This window comes from Alligator mississippiensis, chromosome 4 (genome assembly GCF_030867095.1).
Source record: "Alligator mississippiensis isolate rAllMis1 chromosome 4, rAllMis1, whole genome shotgun sequence".
Classification (NCBI taxonomy): Eukaryota; Metazoa; Chordata; order Crocodylia; family Alligatoridae; genus Alligator; species Alligator mississippiensis.
The window spans coordinates 222050133-222071947 of NC_081827.1; the positions used below are offsets into that span (position 1 = coordinate 222050133).

A 21815-nucleotide genomic window follows, 5' to 3' on the forward strand; every position below is an offset into this window, starting at 1 on the left:
TCATTAAATTTCACTGCGCCTGTACCTGCATGTATAGAGGGGGCCTTGGTGCGAATAGACTCAATTCACTTAATGTTTTGCTTTCTCCTCCTTGTTCAATGTGCAGCCTCATAGCTCATTCATTTTGTTATGCACACTCTTCTCTGAAGGCAGAAATAAATCCATGTGAGTTTTTCTGTGATGCTTAGCACAATAATATTTGAGTGATTTGCAAACATTAATGAATTTTCTAAACACCCCTGAGAAATAAAGAACTGTATTTATTCCTATTTAAACAATAGGGAAGTGAGGTACAAACAAAATTTTGGGTGCCCAATCTGAATTGCCAAAGATGTTTTTTTTTTTCCCAGAATAAACAGTGTTATATAGCACTTGATGAATTCAAAGCACAGCTCCCATTTACTTCACCTTCAGCTATGCGAACATAGAACTTTAACAAATTAGACCGTAAAGACCACATCAGCACCTAGAAAATGAGGAACAAACACATCTGTGATCACCTTTGAAAATTCTGGTGGTGACTTGTTTAACATCACTCAGAACTCCATGCTAGGGGAGGGATAGGAGCCCACTCTCCCTAACAGAATCCCAAAGAGTTCCCTAATGTGCAGCACTCATGTCAGGCAGCTAAACTCCAAGAGGGAGAGTTCAGACACACCCCTGGGCCTTTGTATTGGCTATTGTAGGTGCCTCCAGTCTGAGCATCCATACAATCTGGTTACCTTTGGAAGGCACCTCAGTTTCCCATTCATTATGGAGGAGGGTCTAGACAGCAGAAGGAGCTTGTTCTTGGGGCGCCCCAGCTGGTGCTGAAGGGTGAGGTGGGTGAATTAGAGCCCCCTACCTTGGGAGTGGGGAGGCTCCAATACCCCTATTCCACCCTCAAGGGGGAGGCTAAACAAAAACTCCAGACTGAACTTCCTCTGCTCCTTTTCCCTCCATTCCCATTCTAAAAACAGTAACAGGCTGGGAGCTCTGCAGATACATGTTACAAAAGATGCTACATTTTGAAACATCCTTATATGATACCTCATACAATGAGGAGTCAGATTTTCACCTTATCAGCCATTTTTTAAGCTGTCTGCAGCTGTGCTCTTGTGTTTGGTCAGAGCTATAAACTGCTTGCTGTGGCCAGATTGGGCAAAAATTGTCACTTCTGTCTGCATCCCGTATTTTGTTCAGGTTTTGATTCAACCTGGAAGTATCTCAACTAAAACCTCTCCTTTTCTAAACCATTTCTGTGTCTGCATCAGTAAGACAAATTATGACGAGAGAAATAAATTTAATTATAGTCTTATATGTTTATTCTATTTAGATATTAAGCTATCCACAGTCACATACACTAAGGGCCCTCCTACCTGTTCAAACTAAAGCTGGATAGAAACCAGCTATAGAGCTGTTATACATTTTCAGGCACTAACTTTGTAGCCGACTGTTTTTTTGTAGCTTGACAGTCATTTCTATGGTGTGATAATTACTTTGCATGTGTGGTTGGTTTAATTTTTTTTCACAATTAACCAGTTAAATGGTGTGATTACTTTGCACATGTGACTGGTCTAAATTTATTGTGCGATTAAACAGTTAATTGAGTAATATATGTTAACATGTAGTAGGAGCCTGAGGAAAAAGGCCTACTTGGTTTTCTCTGGCCTATAATCCACATTTAGGAAATATAACTTGTACTGACCCATGGGACAAATGTCTCAGTATTGTCTTATTGGACCATTAACCATTCCACAAGGGACAGTCTTTTGAAAGATGTAAAGACTAAATTACAGCTTGTAAGATAACTGGAGCAGCTGGTTAGCATCTGTAAAACCTGAGCAATAGAAAAAGAAGGCATCATGTATCCAAAAATTCTGGAAGCAGCAGTACACACCATACTTGTGAATAAAATTTGTGGCACCCAACACTCGTATACATGGCTGCTTCCTAGCTTTCTGAAGGGAAAGACTGCAGCTACTAGCAACACTGCCTTCTTCACAGGTGTACAGATGGGAAGAAATGATTAGAGGAAGAAGCTCCCTGAATTTAATGTCCTCCTAACAGTATTGAGCAAGTGCAGAGAAAGTATGCCAATAATTTAGCTGTTGAAGTATAGCAGAATCAAGTAATATCAACTATTCCAGAGAACAGTGTGGGAATGATAGTTAAACAACAGTCAATGGAGTTGTTTGGAGTAAGAATGGAAAAAACTACTTATTGAGGGGAATGAAAGGAGATAAGGCACTTCTAATAAAGGTCCCAGTGCCTGTTTTATGTGATTACAACATAATTTAATGGTTTAGTAAGAGAGAGGACATTTTCTGGCATTGCTTGTAAAGATGATCTAGAAAACAGGAAACATTTAAATGTTGCAGTAATGTGTGTCTGAGTCTAAAGCCGACCTGAAACAGGACCTACATGAGGTATAAAAGGCATTGTAAAGTTCCATGGGTTATTAACTGTAACAGAGCTGACAACTAGCAGCCTGCAGGCTACATGCTTCTTAACCCCCTGTGGGGGGACAGCAGGGGTTTGGGGATACTTGGCTGGGCTGGCAATGGCCAGCAGGCTGGGAGATGGCCCTGTGCCTACTGGCCTGGGTCAGTGCATGCCTCCCCCTGCCTTTCCCAATTGAAAACTGAGTGTCAGTTCAGTTAGTTAGCTTAGAGGAAGCTGCCTAGATTTAATTGATTCAGCCTCAGGCTTTTTGACCATCTGTACTTAGCCCTGGAGTCTCTGGGTTCCCATGGCTTTCTCTGGCTGCCATTTCCTGCTTCCACCCAAGGGCAGTGTGGTGACCAGTGCAAGGAGTGGAGGATGAAACCAGGCTGCATACAGGAGATGGCGGGGAGCGGGGGGCAGAGGAGGCACAGGGGGACAGGAATATGCATAGGGGATCATGCCCATGTGATGCAATGATGGGATGAAGTGACTGTGACAGTGTGTGTTGCAGTTGGAGAGGAGAATCGTATTTGTGCTCTCACATAGTGCAGCAGGGGCAGGGGGAAGAGAATTGCACTCTGCATCTGTACAGTGTAATGGGGGTGAGTGGGCCCTTGGTGAAGGGGTCAGTGCCCATGAGGGTGCATGGTACAGTAGGGGGTTGAGGGGAAGTGACTGGGTGGCTCAACTGCTGTGGCCCCCAGGGCATGCAGACCCTGCTGGTGTGTCCCCCTTAGGACTATATTTGGGCATCCCTGAACTATAAGATCTACTGCTCTGGAGGCCCTCCCAACACCACTGCAGCAAAGAACTCTGTGTGTATCAAGAAGTGAGGAGTGAAGAGGTTTAGTTCATTTATTCACAGTCAAATAAGTTCTCCATCATTCCTGGAGCTGGAACAGGCGAAGAAAAGGAAGAGTTTAAAATGGCACAGAAAATAGCTACTGGGTAAGTATCTTTGGGCTTTGGCAAAAGGTTATCTGCATAACAGAAATCTGTTGAAAGTTGTGATGTCATCAAATTTTGGCATTTTTAGAGCAGTCTCAGGTGAAGGCTTCATGTTATTTCAGACCTGCATGACACACTTGCCACTAGAGGGCTGGCAAGCAAGGGAGTGGACAGGAGTCAGGACTCTGTGTCCCGTGTCCCCCACCCCACTACATGCTACCTTCCCCCTCCTCTCCCACCACAGGGAAGAAATAGAGAAACCAGCATGGGATGTCTTCCCTGCCTCTACATCCAGTAGGAGTTAGAGCAGAGGGTAGGCCGGGAATAAAGAGAAAGAAGTGTAAAGGAGATTTTAAATAAATTAAAGGACTAAAATGTTGTATGGTTGATGTAAAATGGTGTCTCAGGGCATTGGGATTCAGTCAGAGGGAGGAGTGGGGTTAGGGGCAGCAGGGGTCATGCTAGCTGGGAGTGGGTAGCTGTCCTGTCTTGGGTGGCAAGACCCTGGGAGCAGATGGATGTGGCCAGCTCTGCTCTCTGAAGCAGACAGCCCAGCCCAGCCCAGGGCTGGAAAGCATGCTGGGATGCTGGGGGACTCTGATTTAACTTGAACCAGGAAGGGGTCTGGGACAGAAGTTGCATAAAGCAGTTTGACCCAAATCAGTTAAGTCTGATACTACATTCAAACAGGTTTATCTTAAACCAGTTTCAGCCATTTTGAAACTGGTTTATGTGCATTGAGCTTCTGTTCTGTTACGGTTTAAACCAGTTTCTGATCACTTAAACTGGTTTATGTGTAACTTCTGTCCCTAGCCAAACAATATAAAAAAGTCACGAGCTGTGTTTATACTAAAATTTCCACAGTTACTACTATTAAAAGAACCACAAAGAAAGTAACAGCAGTCGGACAAATTTGCCATAATATCTATTCCTGATGACAGCCTTAGAGGGCATATGTTATTAACTCTTGCACCCTAGGTATGTAGAGACATGTGGGGAAGTTAGGGGAAAGTTCAATTGATTTAAAAATGGTCACCAGTCGTCAATGATCTAAGGTAAGTCAGGATGGGGGAGTTAGCTGGGCAAGTGGAGTCTGCAGGAGTGGGAAGTGGAAATGGGGGTGGGAAGGCAAGCTGGGAATGGGAGGGGATCAGGGGGACTAGCAGCATCTTCAGGGGGAGTCGGGGGAATTGGGGAGCTAGCAGGGTCTGCTGGAAGGGGGGTTTCATAGATTTCATAGACATTAGGGCTGGAAGGGACCTCGGAAGATCATTGAGTCCAGCCCCCTGCCCAAAGGGCAGGAAGTCAGCTGGGGTCACAGGATCCCAGCAAGATAAGCATCCAGTCAACAAGATAAGCATCCAGGGTTGGTAGGAACCAGAAGGGTATGGTAGAGTAAAGGGGGCAAGCCAGGTCCACAGAGGGCTTGGAAGGATTGGGAGGGGGCCTATCAGGTTGGTGGGGTCTGGAAGGGTTTGGCGGGATCGGGGAGGGGGGGTATCAGGGTCTGCAAGAGAGTTTGGGGGTGTGGTTCCCCTAGAATCGGGGGCTATTCTTAGACCCCCTCCCCCCAGATGAACAACCCCCCCCACAAACTTAACCCCCAATCCCACCCACCCCTCCCCCTACCCTGTCATACTTCCATCAGCTCCTGCCACTGGGAATGCAGGAGAGGGGGTCTGACAGGCCTGGGGGGCTGACTGGTTTGTGGTGGGGCACTGGCTGTCTGGGGGAGGGGCCAGGGGGCTAAAAATAGCCTGGTGCCAGAGGAGTGGGTAGGAAAAGCACAGCCCTGGGGCTGGGGACAGCAGCTGGGTTTTCCTAGCCCTGGGGCTATGCTGGGAAGTTCAATTTGATCAGTCTTACTGGACCTCATCTAAGACTACATCAGAAGTAGTTAACTTAGATTGAGTTGGTCATTTTTTAGACCAATCTAAATTTCCTGAACTTCTGTAGAGTTCACTCCTAGATTTCTAGTTAGGTCAATCTAAATGTAAGGCCTATACCTTGGACACAGGTGTCCTTGGACACAGGTGTTGCGGTGGACGTAGTCTTTCTGGACTTTAGGAAAGCCTTTGACACTGTCTCTCACCCCATTCTCATTAAAAAATTAGGCGACTGTGGTGCCGATGCCTACACAGTCAGATGGGTTGCAAATTGGCTGGAGGGTCTCACCCAGAGAATAGTGGTGGATAGGTCATTTTTGACCTGGAGGGATGTGAGCAGTGGGGTTCCTCAGAGCTCGGTCCTTGAGCCCGCACTGTTCAACATCTTCATCAGCGACTTGGATGAGGGGGTGAAAAGCACCTTGTTCAAATTTGCGGATGACACTAAGATGTGGGGAGAAGTGGGCATGCTAGAGGAGAGGGACAGACTACAACTAGATCTGGACAGGTTACAGGGGTAGGTGGATGAGTTTTAATACTGAGAAGTGCGAGGTACTGCACCTGGGGAGGAAGAACCAGCAGCAGACCTACAAGCTGGGGAACTCCCTTCTTGTCAGCACAGAGGCAGAAAAGGATCTTGGAGTCATTGTTGATTCCAAGATGAACATGGGCCGCCAATGTGAGGATATGGTCAGGAAAGCTAACCACACCTTGTCATGCATCCACAGATGCATCACGAGCAGGTCCAAGGAGGTGATCCTCCCCCTCTATGCGACACTGGTCAGGCCACAGTTGGAGTACTGTGTCCAGTTCTGGGCGCTGCACTTCAGGAGGAATGTGGCCAGCATCGAGAGGGTCCAGAGGAGGGCCACTTGCATGATCAGGGGGCAGCAAGGCAGGCCCTACAAGCGGAGGCTATGGGACCTGAACCTGTTCAGCTTCCACAAGAGAAGGCTGAGAGGGTATTTGGTGGCCATCTACAAACTGGCCAAGGGGGACCAGCATGCTATGGGAGAGTCCCTGTTCTCCTGAACACTACCGGGAATAATGAGGAATAACGGCCATAAGTTGACCGAGAGTAGATTCAGGCTAGATATCAGGAACAGCTACTTCACAGTCAGGGTGGCTAGGATCTGGAACCAACTTCCAAGGGAAGTGGTGCTCATTCCTACCCTGGGGGTCTTCAAAACGAGGCTAGATAATCACCTAGCCGGGATCGTTTGACCCCAGCATTCTTTCCTGCCCATGGCAGGGGGTTGGACTTGATGATCTGCTCAGGTCCCTTCTGACCCTACCAACTATGAAACTACCTGGGCAAATTAAGATAGATCAGTGGCCACTCTTAATGTGATCTGACCTCCCTGAATGTCTGTACCTAGCTTGATTGAGGAAGAGAAGACCATCATCTAACGGATGCAAGATTTTCTTTTTCCAAAACTGTACTTATTGAAGCTGATTAGATATTAAAAAGAATAAAGTCCTAAGGAATCTGCCTTTTCCATTCAAATGATTAGCTTTCCATTTCATAAGTCCAGGGTATTATTTCACTAGCTTTTTTTCTGGTGACCTTTGGCCCAGAGTGTGGAAGAATGATCATTTGGGTTTATTTGCAAGACCCAGGATTTAAATAAGAATGATTAACAATAAAGGAGAAAATGAACTGGTCTATATCTATACACCATACCCACCTGTACTCTATTCATACTCTGTATGAATTTCAAATAATTATAGACTCAATGTCTGTGAGACTTTGTAACTTATTATTTCTAGTTCAATTAAATCATATATGCTTTTTGCATAAAAAAATTAACAGCACTCTGTGAATCTATGTTAAGCATTACAACATTAATGCTAAAGTATAGCTGGAGTTCATAATAACCAAAAAAGAACATCTGGGATTTTCACATTAGATAATCTTGTTCAGCATTCCTTGTGCAACTTCTATCCAAGGAGTAATATCTCTAACCAAGACTGTCTAAAATCATATGCTTTCTAAAAAGTTTGATGTTTTCTCATTTACAGCTATGAATCCTAGAATAAAAGGTTACTCGATTGCCTGGTACAAAGTCATTAAAATTTTTAAGGTTCAATCTCTTTCTGTTTTTCGTCAATGAACATTAAGCATCTCAGACATGCATTTTACAATGCTACTGCGACTTTAGAAATCAACTAAAAATGAAATTGAAAACTAGACGTACTCTGAGTTTAAAAAATATTACCTTAACAATCCACATTTATCAACTGTTAACTGAAAAAATCATTATACTTCACAGACTTCTATCTAGTCTTAACTTTTCAAGTATAAGAAAAAAACCCTGCAGAATCATCTTAAAGATTTAAAACCCATTCTGATTAATAATTGATAGTTCTTAGACAACTTTTGGAAATGCAATCAAGTGCAGTTTCTTTCAAAGGCAAAATAAATGCAGGAATTTAACTGAATCATCATATATGTAATGGAAGAAAACTGGAAGTGTACCCTTGAATATCACTTGTCTACTTACAGATTATTAAATACAGTCAGAGTTAGCTCCTCTATTAAAAGACGAAGCAATACCTTAATGCATTTGTATTGGGGGTGGGGGGCGGGAGAGGGAGTTTAACCAGAGGGTGAAATAAAAAGAAGATCTGAAAACTACTTGACAACTAGTAAGAAATCACTTTAGATAAATTTTTTAAAAAGCTCAATGATCCACAGTATAGTGAAACTACTGTATGTGCATTTTAATCTTATACTTTGTTTACTCAATCAGGCATAAGAATTAACAAAATAATGTGACTGCAGTCTACATTATATTGATATTTCATGTATTAATATAAAATAAATAGTTTTTATTTAATACTCAGAACTGCTGCAATATTGTTGTACCATGGAACTTGAAATATCTTTGCTGTTAATTTTATTGCGATGGTGCTCAAAAACTCCAAGCAGGATGAAGATCTTATTTTGAGGACATCGACCAAGAAACTTAACAAATGAAACAACTTTAAATCTGTGAAACTGTAGTTGGAATCTTTTAAACCCTGGCTTCTTCCACTTAGAAACAACCACAGAGAGAAATGTTCATCTATTTCAAGAATTGACTTGACTGGATTCAGTCAGTACTGGGAGATGGGAGAAATTGCACTTTTAAAGGAAACATTCACACGTTGGAGAATTTGTTGACTGAGAATACTGAGGTTTTAGGAGAGCATTAATTTATGAGATAAGGGTGGACTTCATCACAGCGTGTAAAAAGTACGTGGGGAATATACTGGATCTTTTGACAGTCAAAAGTGCTATTTCCTCCCTCTGGAGGATGAGGTGCCATTTTTCAAATGAGTAACTGACAGTCCTTTCCTTTTAAAGATCTCTCTTGATACTGGAAATCTTTCTGATTATTGCCTTGTTTTTAATCATCCCTTTTTAGGCCAAGAATACTAAGAAAGTATTGAAATGGCAAACTAGCATTTTAATTATATTCTATTCCATTTATTCTACATTTAACCACAGTTGTTATTTTGGGTGACTAACTCCTCCTGGTAACTGATGATAATTAGATGTTAATTAAATTCTTTAAAATCTTTCAATTTATATTGTTAACTGTGAGTTTTGGTCTGTTTGTTTTCAATTTGATTATGAGTCAAGACAAAAGGTATTAGTGGTATGGTTTTGCTCTTTCTCAGAGGTTTTCTCTTGTGGGGGGTTCTATAAAAATTCATTTTTGACACCTATTTGATTCCAAGTATATGTGAAATGTCTGTGGTAAGGAGAAAGTTAGATGAGGAGTCTGGGGCCATCAAATGAAACGTGCATCATCAGGCCCACATAAGGTCTTGGGGTTTTTTTTTCTCTACCTTTTTATGCTTAAACACAGATAAAAGAGATGGTTGAAGTTCACTTCAGGGAGCAGAAATGATTCTTCAGGTTTGCTAATCCTTTGTCCAAGAGATTTATTTGAAAGAATTTTCCAATTCCAACTATTTATAACAACTTTCGGGTACCATTGGCAAAGATAATCCTCTCTCATTTGTACATTTTCTTCTGGTTGCAGACTTTGTCACTATAATCTGGATTTACAAGGGACTATTGGGCACGACATGAGACATTTACTGCGGAGCTGACTAACTGGCTCTGTCTACACGTGACCCTATTAGGTCCCAGTAGGCTAATAAACACCACAATAGGGTAGTTTGGCTAAACACAAGTAGTACCCTGAGGCGGTGGTGTTCTGTGCGCTGCAGCACACATGTAGATGGTGACAGGACTGGCTGGGGCATGAGGGTGCTTCAGTGCAGGGTCTGCCTGCTGGCCAGCCCCACACTATAGCACCCTTGTGCCACAGTCAGCCACTTTGCAGCATGTTGATCTGGGTCAGAGCAGCTCTGGGCTGGCAGGCTGCTCCAGAGGCTGCTGTGGAACAGCTCCAGGTCCCCTGTCAGGCCAGGGCTGTTCCAACTGGGCTCCATGTGCACTGGGGGTGGGAGGGCTGGCTGAGGCATGAGGGTGCCTTAGTGTGGGGGCTGCACCCTCGTGCTCCAGCCAGCCCCGTTGCTGCACATGGAGCCTGGCTGGAGCAGCAGGAGGGGAGGGGGGTAGTCAGCCTGTCACAACCCAGGGCTGCTCCAACAGGGCTCCATGTCCAGCATCTGGAACAGACTCCCCCCAGAGGTGGTGCAAGCACCTACTCTGGACTCTTTCAAAAAATGTTTGGATGCTTATCTTGCTGAGATCATCTGACCCCAGCAAACTTCCAGCCTATGGCAGGGGCGCTGGACTTGATCTCGTGAGGTCCCTTCCAGCCCCTAATGTCTATGAAATTTATGCTGTGGAGGGGCTGGCTGAGGCACTCGGGTGCTTCAGCGTGGGGCTAGCTGGCATGCAACCCCCCATGCTGAAGCACTCTTGTGCCCCAGTCAGCCACTCCGCAGCACATGAAGCCCTGTTGGAGCAGCCAGCCCAGGGTCCCCTGTAGGCCTGGGCTGCTCTGACTGGGCTCCACATGCTGTGCACAAATAATCTCCAGAGCAATATGTTTCAGAGTTTATTCGTGAGCATTAACCACATGTGTAGACACGCCCACTGATATACACTCTACTGGAGTATGGTTGCACATTGTCTAGGAGCTACTACTGGTACAGAATGCAGGTAGCCAGCTAGTTATCACATTTAACAGCATCTTTTAGCTAGCTAAACTACTTTCAAATTCCCTTCTGGCAATGTATAGAGTCATCTCCCAGTGCTTGTTCCATTCTACCTCTCCCCAGAAAGTAGATCACAAAGTGCAGCTGAAGCAGCTTACCATTTTATATTTCTGTTTGTAATCTAATGGCACTTCCAAGGTAAATATGACTCAAAAGAGCTTATAACGATGTATATATTGATAGAAACTGGAACCTCCATAAAGTATAGCTTATCTGGAACCCTAGTGCATTTTCTGTATAAATTAGCAAGAAATGGCATGGAACCGGAAGAGTAACCATAGCAGGGGTGGGCAAAATGCGGCCCGTCAGGCCATTCTATCTGGCCCGTGGGGCCCCTAAAAAATTTACAAAATTAATATTTATCTGCCCCTAGCTGCCTGTCATGCGGCCCTCAATGGCTTGCCAAAACTCAGTAAGCAGCCCTTCAACTGAACCATAGTGAAAGACGGAACATAGGACTGACTGAAGGGACCTCTGAGAACTGTAACTTCTGTTACTTATCATCATAGGTATCTGCGCATCATATGGTTTCTTTAAAAAACTGATCAAGATTTATCTTAAAAGGAGTTAGGTATTTTTGTCCCCTACTACTCTTACTGGCTGTTCCAGAATATCGTTGCTGTGATGGTTAAAACTATCTTTTAATTTTTAGCCTACATTTCCTTGTGGACAATTTACACCCATTCATTTTTCTGCCAACATCTTCCTTTATACTAAATAATTATTTTTCCTGTCTAGTATTTACTAGGTAGATATGTAAAAAAAAAAAAAAAAGTTACATTTGTCCCAGGGAAAATGACTTTCTTCCAGGGCAAAGAGCATACACTGCTCAAGGGGTTTTTTGAGGAAGAGCACTAGCTCTTCTGTGAGAAAATAAGACCACTTCTCCCATGCCAGCTTGAATGACCATATGTCTCTCCCACCCATCCCACAGACTGGGGTGACCCCAGTCTGTGGAAGAGGGAGAGGGCATTTCCCCATGGCTTGACTCCTAGGATTGAGAAGATTCAAGTTGAGGCTGCCCCCTGTATCTTCCACAGACTAGGGTGACCCTGGTCTGTGGAAGGGGTAGATGGCATCTCTCTATTTTCGCTTGAATCCTTTCAGGACTAAGCGGAGTTAAGTTGCTGCCTCCCTTCTCTATGTCTTTCACAGATTTGGGTCACCCTGGTCTGTGGAAGGCATGTAGGGGGGCATTTCCCCATGGTGGTCAGGGACTCAGGGCAGCAGCTGGGGCTATAGGCTCAGCCCTGCTTTGCCGGCAGGAGTGAGGGGCAGCTGCAGGCTACAATGTCTGCAAGCTCCTCTAGCATCACAATTCCCATTGATATAAATTAATGGGAACTGAACATATGTGCATATCCAGAGACAGCAATCACTTTCTTCAGTACTAGGTTATGCAAACCATGTTTTTAGTCTTTTTTCTTTAAACAAGAATTTCAATTTCATTAACATTTAACTTCATTAAACATTCTCCTGATTATCCTGGGTATCTTTCTCTGCAGTTAATCTATTTTGAATTCATTTTTCTACAACATGAATAACTAGAATTTTCACAGTGCTCCAGATGAACTCTCATCAGTAACTTGTAGTATTACTACACTGTATCTCCAGGAAATACCTCTTCTGACTCGTACAAAGACAGTATTTCTCTTTTTCACAGTCAAGACTGGTGGCTCAAAACCATCCTGAGACTGACAAATACATGCAAGCCTGTCATCTTCTCTGTCATTTCTAACTGATGCAATGCAGTTTAGAAACAATTTTTTGTTTTGTTTTTAGGTCCAAAGTACATGGTCTTGAATTCTGTGCTACTTACTGAATTTCAGTTGACTACTATTACACCCGTCCTCTAGACCAGTGCTTCTAAACTATCTGATGTGGTGGACCGGCAATTTTTTTTTCCAGTGGGCCAGGGACTGGTGCCCGGTTCAGCCAGTGGCAGCAACTGTGTGTAACAGTGCTACACAAATGCACGACGGGCTGTTTCCTTCTCTTTCCTCACCTCGCACGATGTGACATCACCTGGAGTGTTGGAACGTACGAACTGTGGCGCTATGACATATCAACGTTATGCTTCTGAAAATATATTTCTTTTTTTCCTGGCAACTCGCTGCGGACTGGCAACTGGTGGCTTGTGAACCAACACCAGTCCGCGGACCACCACTTTGAGAAGCACTGCTTTAGACCATTTCTTCTCCCCTGGCTAGTATTCTCCTGTATATTGAGGGTGCCTCCCACCTTTATGTCAGCAGCAAGTTTCATTATCACAATCCAATTTTTTGTGTCAAGGTCAGTAATGAAAATGTTATATAATAAGTTTCAAGATTGAAAATTAAATCTGTCTCACACAGGGAGCATATGATACAGCTGAAAAGTAAAGCCAGATCTATTGAATCCCAGTCCAGCGCCTTAGAAAGCAGACTATTCTTGTTTCTTATACAACATCAGGAAAATCTTTTTTTCCCTATAAATTCCTTGTTCTGGAAAATTTGTTGATCCTCATTCATTTCATTATTTATATTTTTCCTTCATCCTAGCTATCAATGCCTTCATCCTACCTGCTGAAAATGAAGCTAAAGATTATAGAGGTTAATTTAAAGTTACAGCCTCTCTTTCTCACACATGTACATAGGTGAGTGCACATGCATATCCCCCTGCCTTAAAAAGAACATTAAAGTTGTAAAGTCAGGCACTAAACAGTTAGAAGAATGTAAATAGTATAGTTGCTAATACCTTATTTAGGTCCATTTGTCTTTAATTACAAACTGTTTTCCACATAAACCCTTCTGTAATCAGTGCTGAGGACAGATAATGTTCAGTTAACAAGCAGCTTTTTGGGATTTTGTTTTTTTTTCCACTGAAAAATACATAGCCCTAAGACATTTTGCTGCATACTATTCCAACTGTTATGAAGACAGAATTATATATTTCCTCATGGGTTTTGCTAGGACACTCAATGATTTAACTTCATAACATCCCTGTGAGAAGGCAATCTATTGACACTCTTATGGGTCACATGCAGGTTTGGAAACTCTTGCTACCTGTGTTCATGGAGTAACTGATAGCACTTGTACGTTGTCATTTTTGGGACAGGACCTCACTTTTCCTGTGGGTTACCCAGTTAAAGTAGAACCTGGGTATGGTGCATGGTTAGGGTCTCAGCCCCCGCCCTCCTCACAAAGATGGGGATATGCGAAGTATCTAACATACGGAGATGTAGCAAATAGCTGTTCAGGACGGCTGAGTTCTTCAGCTGCTGGTTGCAGCTTCTTTTATCAGCTTTGAAGTCAAAACACCAGTAAATAGCTGAGTGGCTCATTCTTATTTTGATAAACTGTTGTAAATTATACTCCAGCACAAATAATCCAGGTTCTACTGTATATGCTGAGGAATTGTGAGACTTGGGAATTTTAAATTTTATTCCTGGTGCTGGACGAAAATGCCAGATTCTTTTCAGATTCTCCCCCTGCCCTGCTTTCTTGTTTCATTCTGCTTTATATCCACAGCCTCTCTCTGTTTCCCTTTCTTCCTAACCATTGGCTCACCAACCCTGCCTGCCTAGTCACAGTCTTTTAGTATCTCATCAGTATCAGCCTTCTGCCCAGTGGGCGTGTCTACGTGTGTATTTACATGCGGCTAAACTTAATGAACCTTTGGTTAAGGTGCATTAAGGCAATTTAGGCATGCGTCTACATGTGGTCGCACTAATGTGCATTAAGGTACATTAAATTTAGGTGTGAATAGCTAAGTTGCATTAGCGCACGTGCAGATGTATTAATGCACATTAACACAGTGTCTATCCACCAACGCACACTGCGTTAATGTGCATTAGTGCGTCTACATGTACGCTAATGTGACTTAGCTATTTGCACCTAAATCTGATACCTGCTTTATGCAGGTATCAAATTTAGGCTCACATAGCCTTAAATTGCCATTTTTAAGGTGCATCAAGGGTATGCATGTGTAGACATGCACTCTTAATGTGCCTTAAAAATGGTGATTTTAGGCTAATCCCACTTAAGAGAGACACATGTAGATGCACCTGTTTTGTCTTAGTCTCTGCACCTGGATTCACCATCCAAATTCCAATCAACCCTGCCACTCCCAAGTGTCTCCTCCAGCCCATGCTTAATCCCAATCTCTTTAGTTAGTCATTGCCATTCTCTCCTCTTAGCTTCTTATTAAAATCTCTCTCCCATCTTCCCCACTGGTTCCCAGGCCCAATTTCCCATAGCAGGATCCTCATTCATGCTCAGTTTCACACCTCCCAATGCCTCCCTGGCTCCTTGTCCCAGATTTTTTGCTAAGCCAGTCCCAGTTTTGCTCTCACATCTAAGCTACTCATCAGATCTATTACTTCTCCCCATCCAGCTGTACTTCCACTAGGGTTCTAGTCTCAATTTTCTTACTCAGCCACTCCTAGTCTCACTTCTTTCCCTCAGTTGTTTGTTCAATCCCAGTGCAACTTCAAGTAAGCTGGCTTCCAGAGCTTATTTATTAGCCCAGTTACAGTTGCTTCTATACAATTGGTCCCAACATCCTTAATGGCTGAGACTCCCAGCTGGCCCACCAGGTGAATCTACTCTCCCACCACTCCCAGTCTCTTTAACAGCCCAAGGTTTTAACTGTAATTTCTCCCCTCTATCCACAATCCACATCTCACCAGACTCCTTATCCCACCCAGTTCCTTCACTTCTGTCCAATTCAGCTTTTGCCCATGCTGCATTCAAATTAGACTGCTTCTCCATCCAGACAGAAGAAATACTTTAGTTAACAGATCATCCTTATAATTAATGTCTGAATAATCTCCTGCAATGCCTCAACTTTAACCCTTCTACAAAAAGGTTCAGGTAGTTTCAGTAAAATAATCAATTTCAATACATATATACACACACACACATATATACACATACACCTCTATTGAAATATATATATATATATTCTGTTAGTGAAAATCAACATAGAGTTTACACTGAACAAGTATATTCCTAAGACAGTGGGAACAAAATATATATGTCTATTTTGCTCCCTCTATCTTAGGAATGCATTTGTTCAATATATCTTCACATTATAGACTAAATGTTGATTTTCACTAACAGAATATATGAGTCAAATACATACATACATATGTATGTAGTGTTTTGTTCCCGCTATTTTAGGAATATACTTGTTCAATATATCTTCACATTATAAACTATATGTTGATTTTCACTAACAGAACTGTTTGTATCTGAATAATTATTGGGCTATTTTAGAGCTCACACAATCTCTATACAACAGCAAAGATAAAGATGATATATTTATGTTATATGCCACTATAACTATTTCAATTATACTTGATACACATAATTACTTAAATTATTCAGAAATTTCCCCAACATAAGTTTTGTTTTCCAAAACTGATTTTTCCCTGAAATTCCAACTTTCTAAAATTTAGATTTTTTAAATTTTGCATATGTCCTGAAAACTAGAATGTAAACCAGAGTTTCTTTATTAATTACTAATAAAATCTTACACTAGTGCTTCCAAATGTAGGATGTCATCTTTAACATTTTAAAAAAAAGTTTATTATACTTAGTTTCTACTTTATTTGGGACATTGAGAATTCGCATCCATCCCACAGCATGAGAAATGACATTTTCAGTGTTGGCAGACATACCTTCTGTAGTTAATGATAGTTAACTGCTGGCAATAAGAATCCTTTAAAAAAAAGTAATCTTAATTAGCACTGAGAAGCTGATAATGGGATAGACATAAAACTTATCTTCCGGGACAAAAAACAAAACAAAACATGAAAAACCTCCCTTCATGTAAAAAAAAAATAAAAAAAATGCACATTTGTCCTTCATTACAGAATGAAAGAAAACATTATGCTTAGGTGTTCTATTTCATATGAAAAATGATGAATATTTTGAAGCACTAACTAATGCTGCTGGGATTAATTTGAAATTAAAAATAAATCATACAGTTACCCTGTAGCATAGACCTGCACATAGATGTTTTTCTACAGCTATCATGTTATGCAAAATCAGGCATACATTAATAATGATCTTTTAGCTTTGGTTTGCTATCTTTAGCCCTGTTATTTCTAGGTTTTTCCTGGATATGTGGATTTATTGGGTATTTTTGCTTGCTTGCTTTAAATTAGGGCGGAAGAACTGGGGTTTCAAACATATGGCCTGCAAGCCAGATCCAGCCCATGGAACCATGTCATTTGGCCCCTGGGGCTCCTGAAGGGGCTGGGAATTTCAGGGGCAGGGTGAGCCACCATGGCAATGTGAATTCCCATGACTCCCTGAGTCAACATAGAGGTTCAGGCAATCACACGGGTAAATGCTTTACTCTGTGTGCTTTACTCTGGACTAATTAGCTCAGCAGTACAGCCGTACCATCTACATGTATGCCAGTATTAAGGTGTAGTAAATTAACTCAGCTGTAAGATAGTACTGATGGGGACAGTACTATACTACAGTGGAGTCATTTATTGCACTGCAACGCACATGTGGGTGGTGACTGGGACTAGCACTTTAAGCCAGGGCAGACTAGCCCCAGGGCTGGCAGCAGGCTCGTGGGGGGGGTATCAGTTACATGGCTCCAAAGTTTGGGCACTTGTGCCATAGCCACCCCTCCGCTGCCTGATGCCCCCAGCTGAACCCCAGGGCTGACTCCCTGAGCCTGTGGGCAGCCTGGGGCTGCTCCACCCTGGCTCAAAGTGCTCTAGTCCCAGCTCCAGCCTGGCTCAAAGTGCTGTAATCCCAGCTCCACCCTGGCTCAAAGTGATGTAGTCCCAGAAGCACATGGAGATGCTGCACCTGGGAGCAATGTACTCTGGGACAAACTGCTCCAGAGTTTATCGCATTGCATTAATTGCACGTGTAGATGCACCCAGTATGACTTACCCTGCCGCTGAAGGACTCCGCAACCCAGATCTGATCTAGAGGGCCAAATAAGCCTGACACCCCGGTTTAAATTACGTTATTTTATCTTGGTACTTATAAAAAAAAAACAAAAAAAACCTTTACAATTTTAATGTACAGTCTAGGGTGTTTTTTCAAAAAAGCAGAGATTTAGTGTAAATGTTCCACCTATGGTTAATACCACTGACTTCAAAACACGGCAGAGTTAGACCAAATCTGAGTACTTTTAAAAATTCTCTTGTACTTTTTCCAAATTTGATTTTGATTTATTTTTTAAAGTCATTTCTGTAAAAGTATCCATTCTAAATATAACTAAAATCAATTAACACAGGGGTTTTCAACCTTTTTTGGTTGGTGTACCCCCAGCAGCCGGTCGAGAAGCGGGGAATCCCCTGCTGGCTGGTCGACAGGTGGGGGGGTGGGAAGAGGGTCAGAGGGTCCCTGGCACCTGGAGTGCCAGTGGCTTCTCCATGCCACTGCTGCGTACCCCCTGGGGTCTTCCCAGGGGTATGCATACCCCCAGTTGACAACCCCTGAATTAACAGATTTTATTAAATAAAATAATTATTTATTCTCTCTCTACAATAAGCCATATCAGACAGGTCATGTTCTAATTTTAGTTTAAAAATATTTAAGTAACTTGCATGTTTTTGAGGAAATGACCGTATCCTGACACAAAGAAATCCGAAGGTTGGAGGATAACAGAACAGTTTAATTTGGATTTTGGTCCATAAGGGAAACATTACAAAATAAACCACAATATGTATCCATAATGTAAAAGCTATTCTGTAGTCTCTCTCTGGGTGGAGTCTCTAATTCTGCACTGTGTGACTTTTTGCAGTTTAATGGAATGCATTTCAAAGTGGACTAAGATAAACCGCATTGACAAAAGAGCTCCTGTTGCAACTGCAAGACACTGGTTTAGTAAATGTGCAACTACATGTACTTAATATCCATTTATTCTGTACAATGAAAAAGATATTTGCAGGAATCTAAAATTTTAAAAATCACTTCACTAAATTGCAACTATAACATTATGTGCTATTTCCAATTATAGTATTTTAATTTGACAGCACCGGGTACTGCAAAAAAACACACTGTCCAAACTGTAACTGATTTGAACAACTGTGTAGTTATGCAAATTGGCCAGTAAAACTTAAAAAATGAAGAAGAAATAAAACATACATTTAGACTTGGGGGAAATTAATTATTTCTCTGTTTATAAATCAAGCAACAATTTAGGCCAATGTGTTCTCTCAGACAATAGCAGTTAAACCTGTTTTTTTAAATTAGAAGCAAGAGCTCTTACATTTCCATGTGTAGCTATCTCATAACAACTGATACTTGTTTTTATCTCATGATATATTCATAAATGCTAAACAAGCTTTTAGTTGTAGTTGGCAAAAGTTGAAACATCTGTGGAAATTGCTAGCTTAGGAACATGGAGTTACAGATCATACAAATACTGTATTCAAACAGTTAAATAATTTACTCTAATTGTTGGTTAAAGTAACATTTCAACCACCTTTTCATAGTACTACTGAATGTTTTATATTTATTTCACACACTGTGAATGCTAACTCTGTGAAAGTGTCACATGTTACAACATTTTAACACAGAGTTGCTTAGTATTTTCAAATTGTATTTACTCAGAAAAGCAAATGTCTGTAACAACACTTCTCTTCCCATAATAGCATATCTTTGCTTACTTTAAAATACAGTCAAGCCCTGAAAACGTTACATACAGAGGATGGACAAAATACTACGATACTAAGCACAGTTCACAATATCAGGGTTGCATACCAGGTGGCAGTGCATGGTGAAGCATTTGGAAAGATTATAGCAACCAATGAGATCATTTTCTTTTTGAATGTGTATTTTGCCGCAGATGTCCACCAAAAGCACTTACTTGCAGTCTGCCAAATGTACTTGCATTTTCGTTGCTTCATAAAAGGTGGTACCATGATTAAGTTTGGAGGGGCTAGAGTTTATACTAGTCTGTTTGTGAGCTTACTTACGTGTCCAACTTTGACATTTAGGCTGCTTACAGATGCAACCCCCCATCCCCATGGTGCTTTACTTTAAACTCAGTGTGCCCTCATGCTGAGCCCAGAGCATGCCTAGAAGAGGCACTGCATTAATTTGACCTGGCTTACCCAACGTCTATATAGATCAGGTGCTTTAGCGGGGCTTTTTTGGTGCTTTTATCCAATAGCTGATTGAATTAGCTATTAGATAAAAGCACCAAAAAAGCCCCGCTAAAATGCCCAATCTATATAGACACTGCAGAGCTGGGTCGAATTCATGGGCTAACTTTCAGTAAAGCGCATTTTTTTTCACGTCAGCAGCCTTATTTATTATTAAAAATAAAACATGAAATACCATAACAGTTATGCTATGCTAAAAAGTTATACAGGTACTCCTCACTTAATGACCTACCTGTTTAACAACCGTGTGGACTTACGACCAGCTCTCCGAGCAGTCGGTATTGTACGAAACGTATTGTGGAAATGGCAGTGCGGCGTCTCAAGCCAAGGCACGCAGTATCAAGGGGCGGCTCCTCGCTTATCGACCAATTCGCTTAACGACCTAGTCGCAGGAACGGAACTCGGTCGTTAAGTGAGGAGTGCCTCTATTCAAAGTCAGTATTGCTCAATTTACCTTCTATGGACCAGATACAGCCTGCACAACCCATGTGACTGGTCCGTCATGGGCATGAGCCCACTAGTATGCCAGCGTGGGCTTTGGCTGGAGCCACCATTGCTTTTGTGCAGTTCCTGAGCCAAGGAGATGAATGCCAATGCCACTTGTACCCTTTTTTCCCCTGCCCCTGAATTGAACAGGGGTAAGGGGGAGGGCAACTGATGGCTGCATTCACACACTAGGTTTCAAAATCATGTGAAAGTTGTGGCTCCAGGTAAAGCCTGTACTGGCATGTTGTTGAGCTCAAAACTTACTGTACAGTTGAAGAGGGTGTGGCCTTCATTAGCCCATTTCTAATTTGAAGGTTTGGCCCATTCATACACAAAAAAAAGGATGAGCGCTGTTATTCTAAATAATTGAGGAGAGGCTTCAGCATCACTTGTGACCCCCTCCCCCATAGTAGCCCCATCCCTGAGCTTCACCCACTCTGTGACTCTAATGTTTTTGTCTGTTTTCAAGCATTTCACAAGGGCACTGTAAAGTTACACTCCATATTAAGAACACACACCCAGCACGTACATGTGACACTAAGGCTTTAGGCAAGCTGCATTCAGACTCTGCTGGTACCTTAAATTCCTAGAGGCTGAGCAAGTATGTGATAAGCCAATCTTACAGTTACAGTAAAAATACAGTTTTATGCTGTTTACTTTTACTTCTTCAATGAGGCAAGTTATTTTGCCATTAACTGTCTGATAATTTAATCTTAGAACATCATTCAGGAATTGTGACATTAAGTTGTAAATTTACATAATAGAGACCACTTTTCTTAGGAGTGTCAAACTCATGTAGTGAGATGTGTGGGACTGGTTCCTGAGCCAAATCAGGCCCATAGACACTGTCCCTTCCCCTTCCGACTCCCAGCATACTGGATCTGGTGCTTGCTACAGCCCGCCTGGGACTTGTGCTGTGTGGATACTGGACCAGTTGGAAGAGGAGCTATGTTTGCCACAGTCTGGCCAGGGGTATGTAGTGTGGATCCCAGACTGGGGGGAGTGGATGACACACTACATGAAGTGCCTGCTCTGGCCAGACTGTTGCACATTCAGTGTTTGCTCTGGAAACCATGCTGCACCTGCTGCCTGCTCTAGGACCCATGCTACATGTGGTGATGCATGTAGCACAAGTCCTGGATTGGCTGGAGAAGGCACCCCATGCAGCGCCATCCTGGAACTGCTGGGGTAGGTATATGTGCAGCATGCGTCTTGGAACCAGTGCTGTGTGGCACAGTCCAGCTGCAGCAGGCATTGCATGTACCACGGCACCCATTCTGGCTGGTCTGGGATCTGAACTATATGCCCCTGGCCAGACTACACCCCAGGCTTGTTCCAGCTGTTCCAGGATCCATGCCACATGCCTGCCCATGTGATGCTGTCTTGGGTCCAGTCCATAGGGATGGTATGGTGTGTGCTGTGCCCAGTGTAGATCTGCTCAGACCCAGGGGCATTAGCAGGAGCCAGGTGATGGGACTGTATGTTTGACACCCCTGACTTAAGTTCCTTACATTAAGTGGCTTGTAATAATGTCTTCAGTGACAAGAAACTGATTATTTTGCATTATTACATATGCAAGTCAGCCACTGATGATCACATTTGTGTTAATGGGCAAAGTGCAACATAAAGAGGAGTGATATTTCCTGGGTTTCAACATGGCTATTAAAACATGTATTTAGTTCTATAAGGTTATCTTTAAGTATAATGTATAAATTTCTGTCATTCTTACAAGAAAGGACTTCAGAACTAAAAGGACT

General features: G+C 42.5%; 1 protein-coding gene across 6 annotated transcripts in view; it reads right to left on the reverse strand.

Moving 5' to 3' along the window:
• Positions 1-21815, reverse strand: part of PKP4 (plakophilin 4) — a 272331-nt gene that overhangs the window by 45888 nt on the left and 204628 nt on the right. The window lies entirely within an intron of this gene.